The sequence below is a fragment of the Cheilinus undulatus genome, linkage group 3 (genome assembly GCF_018320785.1).
Source record: "Cheilinus undulatus linkage group 3, ASM1832078v1, whole genome shotgun sequence".
NCBI classification, from domain to species: Eukaryota; Metazoa; Chordata; class Actinopteri; order Labriformes; family Labridae; genus Cheilinus; species Cheilinus undulatus.
In genome coordinates this window covers 44,538,062-44,551,931 of record NC_054867.1, presented here as the reverse complement: position 1 = coordinate 44,551,931, position 13,870 = coordinate 44,538,062, and positions in this window count along the sequence as shown.

Sequence of the window (13,870 nt, the reverse complement as noted above, 5' to 3'; positions counted from 1 at the left end):
CATATCTATGCACTCAATACTTCGTTGGGCCTCCTTTTGCATGAATTACTGCATCAATGCAGCGTGGCATGGCATCGGTCAGCCTGTGGCACTGCTCAGGTGTAATGGAAGCCCAGGTTGCTTTGATAGCGGCCTTCAGTTCATCTGCATTGTTGGGTCTGGTGTCTCTCATCTTCCTCTTGACAATCTCCCATAGATTCTCTATGGGGTTCAGGTCAGGTGAGTTTGCTGGCCAATCAAGCACAGTAACACCATGGTCATTGAACAGCTTTTGGTACCTTTGGCAGTGTGGGCAGGTGCCAAGTCCTGCTGGAAAATGAAATCAGCATCTCCATAAAGCTTGTCAGCAGAAGGAAGCATGAAGTGCTCTAAAATTTCCTGGTAGATGGCTGCATTGACTGTGGATTCAGAAAACACAGTGGACCAACACCAGCAGATGCCATGGCAGCCCAAATCATCACTGACTGTGGAAACTTCACACTGGACTTCAAGCAACATGGATTCCATGCCTCTCCACTCTTCCTCCAGACTCCAAGACCTTGATTTCCAAGTGATGTGCAAAATTTACTTTCATCTGAAAAGAGGACTTAGTTTGGACCACCGAGCAACAGTCCAGTTCTTTTTCTCCACAGCCCAGTTACGACGCTTCTGACGTTGTCTCTGGTTCAGGAGTGGCTTGACATGAGGAATGCCACCTTTGTAGCCCATGTCTAGGATTCGTCTGTGTGTAGTGGCTCTTGATGTGCTGACTCCAGCCTCAGTCCACTCCTTGTGAAGCTCCCCCAAATTCTTGAATGGATTTTACTTGACAATCCTCTCAAGGCAGCGGTTATCCCTTAAGCTGGTGCACCTTTTCCTACCACACTTTTTCCTTACACTCAACTTTCTATGAATATGCTTGGACACAGCACTCTGTGAACAACCAGCTTCTTTAACAATGACCTTTTGTGGCTTACCCTCCGTGTGGAGGATGTCAATGACTGTCTTCTGGACAGTGATTGTGTAGCCTACTGGCCCAGACTGAGAGACAATTTAAAGGCTCAGGAAACCTTTGCAGGTTTTTTGAATTCATTAGCTGATTAGGGTGTGACACCATGACTTTCCAGTATTGACCTTTTCACAATATTCTAATTTTCTGAGACACTGAATTTTGGGTATTCATTTTCTGTAAGCCATAACCATCAACATTTCAAGAAATATAGGCTTGAAAATTTTCACTCTATGTGTGTAGTGAGTCTATATAATATATGGGTTTCACCTTCTGAGTGACAAAAAATATTGAACTTTTTCATGATATTCTATTTTTTTAGATGAATCTGTATTATCTAGACTTGTAAAGTGTCTTGAGATAACTGTGCCTGGTGTAACCTGGCATTATACAATGATTGATTGATTAAGGGGATAAGCGGTATAGAAAATGGATGGATGTTGATGATGAATAGTAAATGTTTGGTGAAAAAACAGTATGAATTAATGATTTTGTTACAAAAAATGTTTTTCACAAAAAAAAACACATGTTCATAAAGAAGAATATTTGAACTGTAGGAGAGTCCTATCTGCTTATTCTTATCCTTTTTTACTTAATTCAGATATTTGATGGGTTTTACATTGGGATAGTAGTTTCCTTGTTATCCTGCAGACTTCTACACAAACAAACCCAACTTTCTAGGTGAAGGTAAAAACAACCTTTGCTGAAATGGCTTTTTGAAATGAGGCACCACCAGGATTCTGTGTGTGCACTTCAGCTCCCGTCAGCAGAGACTCCACTTTCTATAACTAAGGACTTCACTCCCTGAGTGTGGAGACGACAGGACAGTATATATAGTTCTCTCTCCAACAGCTGGCCTGTCCCCGCTTCAATGCGTCTCAGTCTGAAAACCAGCAATTTTCAATAAACTGAGAGAATATTTAGGACAACTTGTGATGATGTCAGGCGGTGTAATAGCAGAACACAGAGAAACAAATTTCCGTGGGCCGTCATAATGACACGACTATTGAAAGGTTCAATGCAATCTACTCAGCTGTGTAATTGCTGATATAAAGATGCAAATTGTGTGATAGAGGTTGAGAGAAGCTTAGGATTCATATACACCAATGGTATAATGAATGTAACAAGGTGTTGTTGATGTCCTGGTCCTTTACAATAAGAACAGACAGCAAATCCAGCTTCCTCCTGAGTTTTTGCCCCCCTCCTGATTGCTACATGATCACAGCGACAACAACAGCTCATTCAGATTAGTTGAGCAAATTAATTCTAATACAGCTCGTACAGCAGAGGGAAATATTAACATGAGCAAAACCCATCACACGAGGCAGGATTACAGTGTAATTATTAATCCTTTCATATGTTCTTGAAATGGTCTTGGCACGCCTTACTAATACAATTGGATCATGTCAAAGTCCGTAAAATGAGCAAAGTGCCTTTTCAAGCCAGAAAGCTCTCAAAAACTTATTCAATTTGCTCTCAGTGGTTCAATAATTTAATGTAATTTGAAGTTCAGCCGATTAAAATTGATGAGTCAAAACTATAAGAAGCAATGAAGCACAAATGTTGGGACAATCCATGTGAAAATATGAGGAGCTGAAAAGATAAAATGTGGATCTACTCGCTTCAGTCCCTTCTCATGTGCAGCTGAAGATAATACAACTGCCCTCAGGTGACAGAATAAGCACAGGAGCACATTTGTCTAGAATTGAGCACCAATACACAGCCGGATGGAGAGAAGCAATGCAGTGGTGCTACTCTCAAGGGTCCTCTGACTGAGCGCTCTCAGTCGGCCAGCTTTGCTATTGTATACCATCATAAACAAACTCAGCACTGCCTGCTCTGCTGTAAAAAGTCTGATCTAGAGGAGCCATTTTCCTACAGAAGAGACAGTCGCAGTCGCAAAGGCTCTGCAATTCACTGAGGAGCGCGATTGAAGAGCAAGATTAAGGGACAGAAGTGACTGAATGAAGCATAATACCGAGAAGTGTTTGTGGAGGGACAACAGTGCAGACGATCATGACGGGTTTGTGCTGAAAGAGCCACGGCACGACTTTTTCTCAATTATTCCACTAATATTTCCTTCACCTTTTTGTTTCTGATGGTGATGAGTGATAAGGGATGTGGTGCTTATACATGCTGCATACACTATGTTGCTAGGAAACAGAAGCTGTGAATATCCCGCAGTTATTGCACAATCAAAGGAGTAATGGTCTGATACTCCAGCGACTGTTTAAAGTAAAAATGTTTAAAGGATGGCTCTTCAGGCAAAAACCTGAGTAATACATACATTCTAATCATCAATACTTACATGTGGTTTTGTATTTCTAAATAATAGATCAGATGAGACACATAAGTTTTTGCATTTTTAAATCCATAGTTATGAACTTTCAGTTCATTCTCTTACCTGCACTGGTTTGCCATTTGTTTTTACTTGTTTTGAAACATTTTTAAGGATATACACCCAACAGGTTTATGTTCAATGGCTCATTAATGCAAATATCTAATCAGCCAATCACATGGCAGCAACCATACATGTAGACATAGGTGTGCATCTCAAGTCCCTATAGTTACCTCCATGCATCTTAGGTTGGCTACTCACTAGATGTTTTTAAAATGTGGGATACCACAGACATAAGGACAAATTCAAACATCTTTTCATCTTATAATCCCCTGAGCACACACACTAGAACAGTGGTTTTCAAACGGTTTTTGCCCAAGGCACACCACATTCATATCCATGCAAAACAGAGTTTTAATACTTCTTCAAGTATCTTTAGTTGCTATATACTTGTAGAAATAATGTATGGTGGTTCAAATTCCCACGGCCCACCTGGACCTGCCTCAAGGCACACATCTTTTGAGAACCAATGCACTAGATGACTCAGCCAGACTGTGAGACCACCTTGACTTACACATCAGCCAGGTCAGCAGTTGTGATCATGTGACTTCAGAAGAATAACAGACATGTATGTCTACTGATACCATCGGCTTGCTGTCTGTCCACCACAGGCTGTCCTGGTGTCTGTTACAGGTGCAGCAAAATCATAAAGTAAGGAAAAGAATCAGGATGAAATCCTGGCTGAAATAAAGGTACAGCTGTGTTTATGCTTGAGAGCGGTCAAGGCACAAATGATCCAGCCAGTGATGTTACCTGGTCTGCTCGTTCTCATTGGTTGATGGGGGTATTCTGTCAGAGACCCTTCTACCTAGAATCAAATATTAATGATTCCAGATCTGGGAGGCTACCACACAATGTGGAGCTGTAAAACAATCATGTTGACACCACACACAAGGATTGTTCCAACAAATAGTTGTTTGAGACCAGCCTCCACTTGGAACACACCCCAATGATCATTCAAATCTACCCTAAAATCAGGATTAAAATCCTGTAGTGTGTGGCCAGCCTTAGTACTCTTTAGAGACACTTTGAGATACTCAAGGAAACAAAGCAGAGGAGAGGGGACTGAGGAAATATGTTTTGAGGACGTTTTCACCTCCACAGTCAGTGAAGCTGACAGTCAGGTGATCATCAACACCCTGTCGGGCATCTACAACATCTGATACTGCATGCACAAATACACACTATGATAATACTTGTTCAACTATGGCACCGTAGGAAGGTTGCAGTCAGCTCCTGCAGTCACATGTCTATTGTCAACAAGACACTAAACTCCAATTTGCTCCAACTGCTTCTTTGGTGGTGTGTACAAAGGTGTGGATGCATTTGAGCAGACTTGCGATCAGTTCAGGGTGTACCGCTAGCCCAAGTGACGGCTGGGATAGGCTCCAGCCCCCCAAGAACCCGACTGGGACAAGCAGTATTTAAAATGAATGGATGGATTGATGGATGGATGGAATTCTCCATAGCAACCTTTGCCATCAGTATGTGAATGTGGAGTGAATGGGTAGGTGTGTAGGTGTGACACTATTACAGTATTTTGTGTCTGTCAACAGGTGGATGCTGGGGTGGAGGTGGGTTGAAACGAGAGCACAGTGCTGATCAAGGGCAGAGCTGGCAATTGCAAAGCAGAGTAAGAGAGCAAAAATCCTGCAGCTTAAATAGACCACTAGTTTAGGAGGATGTGAGTCATGTGATTTGAGATTTAAGATTCATGTCAGGTGTGAATCATTGCGCTCAAGATTATCAACAGAAATAACACGCAGGTCTTGTTTCATTTTATATACATATATCCTTTTATAGAGAGTCATACACAGTATAAATAACTTTACTAGACTTTGAATTTTAGGAACATGTTGAAATAATATTTCACTTATCAAACCAGAGAAAAAAAAAATCATCCTGCTTTTTTTTTTTTTTTTATAGTGGAGTTAACAGTTTTGTTCCTGTATTGTATGTAGAGCAATGGTATGACCAAAAACAAGTCACACTCCAACAGACTCATTTCTTAAATAACAAAAGTTCTGGAAAACTTGAAATCTCACAAAATCTCTTAGGATTTACAAAAATCAAACATGGCTGATGTGGTCAGGCATTATACAAGACACCTTGAGTGACAGATTTTGGACTGATTTTGGCAACAAAAAATCACAAAGATTAAAAGTAAAAACCTTGTCTTGGATCACGGGGACGGCATGGACATGGTTTGTAACTGTTATGGCTTGGGCTAGAGGTGAGTAAGAATGGACACACTGTTGTAACTGTGCTTCTTTCTTCAGTCACATTACTTCCCTACTGGCTCTCATTTCTCTCACATGACAGTCCAACAGTCCAGCAGTCTTGACTGTCCTCAGGATTCCCCGACACAAGATATCAGATCATATATGTAAGACATGTATAATATTTACAACTGGAATCAGTGCATCCCTGAGGTTGCTCTGAGTAGATTGAATGGCGTTTAACTCACCTCATGTCATCTGACAAGAAAATCCTGGGGTGAAAATCAGCCAGATTATTTTGTAGTGTGTTCTCTATTTTAACACAGATCAACCACAAATATAAATAAATGCATTTTCCATTTATTTAGAATAATGTAAATGCCAAAATTTACAAAATAACATGAGCATCACAGCTTTCATTAAACTCTCCTCAAAGAAAAATAAAGCATTTGACTAAGGACTACTTTCAGCTGTGGAAGAGAACACATTTTATGTCATTCAGCTGGCAGAATGACGTGCGCAGTATTAACTCTAAATAAACTACAGTATCCATTTTCATCAAAACGAAGGAACATGTCATTCAGTGAAAGACAGTGACTCACTGATGTATTTTCAATCACTATTTTCATTTCAAGACTACAATGGAGGTGGCTGACTCAAAGCACTAAGAAACCAGCCTCTGGCAGTGTAAAAATACTTGTGAAGATGGTTTATTCTGCCAGCATGATTTGTAGAAGGACAAAGTATAGAATATCCTCAGATTTTCCATGACACTTCTGGTATCAACATGGAGGTTAGTTTATCTTTTTACTGTTTTTGTGTGTATTGTCTTACTTCTAATTCACAGCAGATGTGCTACTATAGAAAGAAAAGGCTCCAAAGCATATTGGATGCAATTAACATAATTTCAATTTTGAATGACTCTACTCAATAATTCATTTTCTTGATTACCTTAATTAATCACCTACTGATACTATATCTCAAGCAACACAGTACTAATTCAAATTTCATTTTTTAAAAATGTGCATTTTTAAATTAACCAAGGGACAAGTGTCTGTGTGTTTTGGAGGGCCCTCAGAGATAAAAATGTCTAAACCATAATTCTTGTGTAAATTCCACCTGCATGTTCTTTGCAGCTACAGCTCTTTTAGCTCCATGTGGTTAGCATCATGTTGAGTTTGCACTCCTGCTAGCTTGAAGTAGTTGAGCTCTCAGTACAGACCCACAGTCCACAAGTCACTGGGTCACCTCAGCATATCACGTCTTTATTTACAACCAAACCAGCACTCTTCAAGGTCTACTTACTTAACAGTATCACACCCTTTTCTGCATAATAGGGCATGTAAATCAGCTTTAGTGTCTTTAGTAAAAATGTTCAGATAATGTTCATTCAGGAACACTTTCGTCATACATTTTACCATTTTTTTGCAAAATGGATTTACAGTTTTACTTGACAGAGAAGGCTCTGCTCAAAAGAAGCTCTCTGGGTTAGCCAAGCAGCATGATTTGACTGTCCAGGGAATGCATAGCTAGAAACCCTCATCTGGATGGATGCATTAATGACAATATGTACTGAATACTATAAAATAAGTTCAAAAGCAATTAATCCATAGTAGCATGAATATCAATATGAGGTTGCAATAAGCTTTACGCTACAAAGGAGGACAATGAGGTGGAGGAGGTTAAGCTTTGTCAGCTGCAGCTGCAGCAGCAGCATGTGCGCTGTGTTGAGAGAAAGAGTTGTGATTGGCTGTGGGAGGTGTATGACTGCCATTTCCTGCATGAACTAACGCTAAACTTCATTTATGTAGGGGTGAAATGATTAATCAGTGTAAGTATACCCATACATCAATTGGTTGATTAATTATCCAATCAGATTGATGGAAAGTCAAAACATTGATGTATACAGTCACCTTTAAAATAAACTTTAATTTTTAAATTGCAAGTGTTGTCTGATCAGCAAAGTACAAATTGTGTTCCTAAACCAAAGGTAGTCAGGGGCCTTCAGTTTATAGTAATTAAAAAACCATTTACAACAGTAACAACTGTTACTGCAGTGAAATGCAGGTCTTTGTTAACCTTGCAAAGCAGATGGATACTCCCATTTCCTTGTTTTTCACTGGCGAATCCATCTTGCAAAGCTCCCATCTGAACCGTTTGGGCCTGGTTAGAAAGTGACAGGATCAATCAGCGATGAGGGGCAGTACTTTTAGGCACGGCAGAGTCATCACATGAGCAAGCAGCAGCAAGAGCTGGTGCAGTTATGGAGGAAGAGATTAGAGTGGATGCTGCTAAAGTGCCAGTTTTATCAAAACTTGACAACATTTCTTCATTAAAAGAAGAACAAAGAACAGCAGTGAGTTGTTTTCTTTTCAAAACCGACAAAAGTCGAGAACTTACATGTCTATAGTCGCCATGTTTCGCGTTATTCCTCAGTAGCTGCGCACGAGCAGCTTGCTAGTGGCTATGTCACATGCTTTGTAGCTCTGATTGGCCCAGATGGATGTGTGAAACAAATCCATCTGGCATGTCAGGTTAGGTCTTTGTCCTTTTTGTTAAAATACATTTTTTCTTTAATCAAATAAAGAAAGCTTTCACTAATTAAATAGTTGAAACTATGTTTTAATCTAATATAGTCAACTTATCTTAATATTCAGGGTTTTTCTTTCACGGAGGATTATGACCTGATGAGGGAGGAAAGTTGTTAAAAAGTGACACCACCTCTTTGGTCTCTGTCATTATACAAGCATACCCCAGCCTTGTTTGTGCAGCCAAACAGCTGCTTGCAATACACAATGAACTGAAAGTGAATTTTTAATCATGTTAGGTCCTATGCAGTAGATTATGTGGCAGCTGTACTTGCAGTAATGACAGCACATGTCTCAGCATTTTATACTGATATATTTGGTCACGCCTTCAAATAGGATTCAGCCCTTTTTCAGTGATAAAAACAGGTATTAAAAGTGTGTCTCACCTATATTAAAGAAGCAAGGGTTATGGATACTCGTGTGGAGATTTCAGGTGAGCCACAGGCAAGAGGATTAGCTGGGATCTGATCATGTTCTATTAATGTTAGGCTTCAGCTCATTCTGTTTAAAGCTATCCACTGGGTGCATTACTCAAAGACTAATTTAACCCAACTCTTTCCTTCTGTTGCCCATTATAAGTCTAAGTCAGGTGATGGAACTCAAGTTCATCTTTTCTTGACATGCCCTGAATCTAGAGGCTTTTATGATAACATTATTATATAGTTTTACAGCATCATATATAATAGACTGTTAATTCCTTGCCTTCTGTGATTTTGGGCTGCTCAAAATCACTATTTGAATCTTTCCTCTGGTAAAAGCAAAAACAGTTATCTTAAGAGTCAAAATCAGGCTTCTTTCCTGGTTTTAAAAAGTAGATAAACTCTTTGATTCTCTAAACTTGAAAGCAGATGGACCAACCAGACCCCATGTCTGTCATCAGGCAAATCCATCTTGCAAAGATCCCATCTGAGATAATTGTGCCAGGTCTGAGAATGGACCTGACCAATAAGCACTGTTTTAGGGAGAACACGGCAGTAGCTACTGGTGGGGTTAAGTTGTACCAAAAGCTAATAGCAATGGCTGCCACCAGTGTAGCATTTACCTCAGATTTAGCTATAGTTTTATCAATACTGGACCACATTCCTTTATCAAATAAAGAGCAAAAGAATAATACCAAAAGATTTTTATGATGGAAGAGATGTTTTCTCCGTTCTTACAACCGGCTTTGGCATGAGTTTGGGATGATTATGGGCAGGGTTTAGTTGTACTCTAGGCCAGTGTATTCAATGGCTGCTACCAGTGTAGCGTTTAGCTCAGATGTAGCCAGAGCATATTAACAATTTTATTAGAACTAGGCCACATTTCTTTATTTAAACAAGAGCGAAGAACCACATTTAAAGCTTCTCTTTGCAGATTTTTAGCAATTTTTGCAGTTCTCTCGAATGTTTGACATGCTGCACTGTAGTCATTTGGACTGACATGGGCAAATATTTTTTCTTCTAAGCAGCGCTGTCTGTCTTTTGTAGTTTTATGGCATTTTTCCATCTGGTCTGCATTCTCTGGCCGATACTGTAGATAGCTGTATGGATGTAGTTGGTTTGAAAATCCACAGGACAATGAAGAGACAACCATGGCAACCACTGGGGTCAACATTTGTTTATGCTCCGTGTGGACAACGGGGTTGATTTTGCAACCTACTATGCGTGTTTTAGTATTTATGAGATGCAAACAATGACCCTCCTCCTACTTCAACATCTACCATGATGCTCAGATGAAATGGGCCCTTGGAGTGTGAAAATGAGAGCTTTTAAAGAGACAGAAGATAGTTAGAAATAACTTTACAAATACTCACTGATGAGACCACAATACTGAGAGTTTATAAATGAGACTTGTAAAAAAAAGTGTGCGTTATACATCAGATTTAAGGCATGCTTTTCAGCATACACTCTTTTATACGAAGTAGCATGATTTTGGGACCAATATGAAATAAATTAAGTGTAATTGAGACTCTTTTTTGTAGGTGAAAGGGTATTCTTTGTTATTCCTGTAGACTAGACTTGATCATTCCTTATGTAAGCTTTTGTTGACACTTTCTTTGTTGCCAGTGAGTGATATTAATTAGTTTCTACTGTCTCTTCACTGACAAAGATGATTCAGCTTGATTTATTTAATTAAGTGTTCTGTGATAAAGCTGTTGTCTGCTGTTTTCATTATAGGGAATAATGTAGCTGTGATCTTGCAGATAAAGATGTTTGTGTCATGTATTCTCTGAGGTTGTTTCTTTAAAAAGAACACACTCTAGTCTGTCTGGAACATGCAGTCACTGATCATTTCGTCTGTGGAGTCCACTCAACGATGTTTCTAATTGAGCCCGAGGGAAGGTGAGGAACCAGACGAGCGCTGTATGTTGAGATTCCCAGGTTAGAGACACACTTGGGTGCCACATCTCCCTCTGGGAGGAAAAAACACAAGTGTGAGGAGGTGGGTAAAGCCTTTACAATGAAACTAGGCCATCCTAACAAGGACTGGGAAAGACTGTGACAGTAGAATACAGAGCCTCATATACCACAGCCTGGGTCTCACATACTCGCTGCCAATAATGCTTTCATTTGCTATGCACCATTTCACCCTCTGCTTTAAGCTCCACTGACATCAGATGCATTAGCATGTGGTATGGTAAATATATTTCCTTACATATTCTGTCAGAGGCTGCTTCGCTTCAAATCTAGACCTTGTTTTTTGTTTTTCCATCATGAAAAAGAAATGTGTGTGTCAGCACAGATTCAACGATAGATTACTACACGTCAGCACTGACATGTTATTCTTTCAGTCAATAATTTATTCATTTTTGTTAATGTTTAATGCTTTAATATATTCATAATACATCACAACTGAATTTCAATTTTAGAACTGCCACCTCTCCCTCTGCGCACCTGCATGTATGCTGTATTTACTCTTTTGGATCAAAGATGCTGCTGATATTCTGATAGCTATGAGACAACAATGCATCAGCACTCTGGGCTTTTTTATGGTTATAGCTATGCTGCTTGGTCCTTCACTTTATCTCAGAATGAGATTTTCAACAGCATTGCATGGAATAAATTTTGAAAGACATTTAAGGGGTACCAAAGTATGAATCATACTGACTGTGGACATTAGGGCTGACATTTGTGGCTTTCAGTAATTACTCTAGCAGAAGTTGGACTGAAAAAGTTGTTGATGCACCCTTGAGATTTAATTATTGTTACTATGGCGATTCAGCTTTTTTATTTGATGTCAGGGTCAAGCTGAAGATTAAATCTCTCTGGTTCTACACTAGCCCAAACTAGAATAAACTAGAATAATTAAATAAAATAAATATATAAAAATAATATTATATAAATAATACACACATATTTATATAATATATAAATAAATCCCACCTACTTACAGTATAATCTAATGTATAAGACCTGCTTTTAACTCTCAGTGTTTCCCACACATGGATCATACTTGGGCCGGCCAACTGTATATCTGCCACCCAAGTGTATTTGCCAACCTTTCGTTCATCCTTTTTTCAAATCCATATACAGACACACACTCACAAACACCTACAACTTTGTTTATTTTATATTACCAGGACTGGCCCAAGCTCACATGGGGCCCTGGGCAAAGTTTGTGTTGGGGCCCCCCAACCACCAATCGATGTTATTGACTCAGTCAATGCTTGATCATCTGCCAACTACTGCCAATCTAAACACCAGCAGTAAGGAAAAGCTGAGGTCTTAGAATTTGACTTTTATTGTATTTCAAATGACATTATAAAGTATGATATTAAAATAAATTCTACATAAAGAGTCACAATAATAACTTTGGTTGTATCTGATGTGATTTGTATAGTAGTAGTTGTACTATACTCATCTATTTGGCCAGTGTGTATGAACTTTCTTTTAGTCTGCAGCTGAGCATCCCTATGCATAATGGCAGTGACTATTAAATGCACACTTTGGGCCTGGTGGCACATTTACAGTAAATTCAGCTGTGAGCCAGAATGTAATGAATCTGTAAAGGTCTATGATCATTTCAGGGGGGATCAGGAAGCCCTCCACTCCCCTGTCTCTGCAGAAATGTTATAGGTATTACCTTTTTGTACTCACATGGAAGAAAGGCTCCTCTTGTCCTGTTCTTTTTTGGACAGTCTTTCTGTAAAGGGCTGTGTTAGAGGCCTTGAAGGTCCTGAAGTCTGTCAAGGACTGGACATTTGTTAAGGAGGTGGACTTCTTTCCCTCTTTCCTATCCTGCTCTCTTTCTTTTGGAATACCATCTCATCAGCATGCATCCACACTTGAAAAGTATAAGAAAAATATAGATTTTTAATTAGTTAATGGTGTTTGCTTACAAAACACACAGAAATACCCCTACCATAATTTGCAACTGTTAGCATGCCACCACACTAAAGAACTAGCATGTTCAACATCATACCTGTATTATACCAGTGAAGCATGAGATTGTGGCACTGTCACTGTGGTCATGCTAGCATGCTGATGTTAGCATTTAGGTCCCAGCATTGCAAGGCTCAGTACAGTCAGAGACTGTAGCCTCTAAAACTGTGTAATCCAAACTATCCTAATCCTAATCTGCTCTTCCAAATCCATATTGCATACTTATTCTAAATAGGATTATAGTGTAGTATGTAGTGTTCCCAGTAGTAAAATTGAAAACACGCTCAAAGAAGACGGTGTCGGAGTTTGTTGGTGCAAATGTTCCTCTAACAATGCACTACACAAAAAGAAGTAAATGGAGGAAAAAGCACAAATTGCTGTTGTTGGTAAAACAGCTGTAAAATCATACAAATCTCTGTTCCTTCCAAAAAGTTAAGACTGTACTTCTGAATCCTAAACAACACTTTCTGGCATTGTTTTCTCACCAGCTGCAGAAATAACTACTTTATTTCTACTTTATCATTACAGCATTATGTAACTGACACAAAGATGAAGGCTTTTCTGCAAATAAGTGATTAGAAAACCACATATGAGCCCCAAAAGAAGCATTAATATAAAAATAGATTAGCGCACAGTATCACCATGTAACCAATCAGCTCTGTGCTGTTATAGCATTGCCTGGCTGGATTTTTTTTGAAAAATCCGGAGGGAAACCTCTCATCATTCCTCTTCTTCACTGAACATGGGAACATAACAGAATATTTCAGTCAAGGAAACATTTTCAGAGGAACAAACAGAAACTGCAAAATCCAGGTTAAGCAAATGTCCAAGTATTGGTATCAATGAAAAATCAGAATAATTTTGCACTGCAAAGCATTATTAATACCCCATGGCTGCTTGAGATTCACTTTTGATGCTTTAATTACTGTTGAAATGAACTGCTTTTCTGAACACCTGAAATTCTTGGCAAACTGCATGGTGCCTGAAAGTTTTTGCAGGTGACCTGGAGATATAAAATTAGAATCAGAGTCAGACAGATTTTGTTTTTTCATCCATGTTTCAATTGAAACTGGGCACACACAGTGTAGTGCAGGGTCTACATGGCTATACCTGATAAAATGTATACCCACTACAGCCCTGGGTAAAAGGGATAACTTATGTAGGTTATTGAATGCCCTTTGGGGGTCACATAGGTTGGCAGACATAGTGTTTTGATACAGTGAAAATAATTCAACAAGAAAAATTGTTCAAAATGTTCATGTTACAGCCTTGCAGATGTGGAGATTTGCTTTTTTGTGGTTGTTTTTTTCCCCAAA